Raw genomic sequence first — 1,957 nt, forward strand, 5'->3', positions numbered from 1 at the left:
TTGTGAAATGGATTAGAAGGGGGGCATGTGTGTGCCTTTAAGCTGGGACATTCTCAGAGTCTAGAGAGGCAGGGGTGTAAAACCAGATGTTGAACGTGTGCTCACGGGAGCATGGGGTGAGTGAGCTTGGTTTCCTCTGAGGGACACACCAGGACCAGGGTCAAGAGGGCTTGCATTTTGTTTTCCCTCCGCTTCTAAAAGCCATGTCTATTGTGTTTAACATGGGGGAAAATAGACAAATATGTAAGATAATAAACATCACCCCCATTAACAACGTCCTCCATCCTTCCCAGAAATAATTACCGTTAATATGTTTGTATATATTTAAAGGTTTGCATTTTGCCTCGAGTCTAACTTACCATTTAAGAGATGAATTTAGGCAGTTGCTTTATATTTCATGGGAAGGTTTGTGAGATAATTTATTACCCTGTTTCTGGGTCATTTCCAGCTTTTCAATATTGTAAATAACACAATGATAAATGTCCTGGGGTGTAAATCTTGGGCACCACCTCTCACTGTGGCTTGGGTTCCATTTCCTGCAGTGGAGGGTGCTTGGGCCGAGCCTTGCCTTCCTGTCCTCTGGTGTGAGGGCCAGCCTGGCCTCAGCATCCTGGATGACCTAACAGGGTACAGAAAGCATGAATTGAATTCAGGACTTCTGACTTGCTAGGTAAGGATTCTACTTCTTGAGCTGCACCTCTCCATCCCTCTACCTTTCTGTGCCTCAGTTTCCCTTCCTGAAGTTGATCTGGGCATCAGTGACTTATGCCTATAATCCTAGCCACTCAGGAGGCTGAGATCTGAGGATCAAGGTTCTAAGTCACTCTGGGAAGGAAAGTCCATGAGACTCTTATCTTCAATTAATCACCCCACAAAAAGCCAGAAATGGAACTGTCACTCAAGTCATAGCACACTAGCTTTGAGCAAAAAAGCTGAAGAACAGTGCCTAGGTCCTGAGTCCATGCCTCAAGACTGGTCTTAAATAGATAAACAAACAAAAAGAGCATAAGCTAGACATTAGAATCTGATTTAACTTAATTTTTTGTGTGTGTGTGACAAGGGGATTGAACTCAGAATCTCTTGCTTGCTACACAAATACTGGTAGAGTGTCATGACCGAATAAGTCTTTTGACTTTTAGTTAGACTTTTTTTTTCCCTTCCACATTGGGTCTCATGCTTACTTTTGCCTGGGCTAGGTTTGAACCAAGATCTCCCTTCCTTTACAGTCCTGAGTGGATGGGAAAACAGGCATGTCCCACTATACCAGGCTAATTTTATTTTTAGTAAACTTTTCCTGTTACAAAGAAAATCTACATAGAAGTTCATTGTGTAAAATAAAGGTAAGGCTGAGCAGGTGACTCCATGGTCTGATCTCAGCAAAATACAAAAACTAACAAAACCATGAGAATAGTTTTCTGGGTACAATCTCAGGATTCTGGAGTGGAGGCAGAGAAGGACTACAAGTTTGAAACTAACCTAGACTATACTAAAATGATCCTGCCGCCAGTAAATAAATGATAAATGAGTACAAATAAAACAAAAACAAAACAAAAATCAATCCATCAAACAAACAACATCTAAAAACCCATAAGCAATACAAAGAAACAAAACCCAGGCAGAGGAAATCTTTTGACTGGGGTCAGGGCCCTGTCTGATTGTCCCTACAAAGTATGAGTAAAATCTGTGGCCTCTACTTAAGCACAGCCTCTTAAGACCCTTTTCTGGGTGTTGGTTGACTTGCTTCCAGGCACTGTTTACTTACTAAAACGGACACCTTTAAGTCCCTACTATGTTTTAATAACATTCAACATTTATATTCTTGATAATCTGGTCCCAGTGTTTCCTGCATTGCCCCAGGCTCTGTCCATTCAACCACAGCCTTGCCTGGTTGCCTCCTGCCTAGTGACTCCTGAGCCCTGAGGTTACTCCTCAGGGTCCTAAGATGCTGCAGGCTTTT

This window comes from Dipodomys merriami, unplaced genomic scaffold (assembly GCF_024711535.1).
Source record: "Dipodomys merriami isolate MVZ:Mamm:240054 unplaced genomic scaffold, mDipMer1.0.p SCAF_11, whole genome shotgun sequence".
Taxonomy (NCBI): Eukaryota; Metazoa; Chordata; class Mammalia; order Rodentia; family Heteromyidae; genus Dipodomys; species Dipodomys merriami.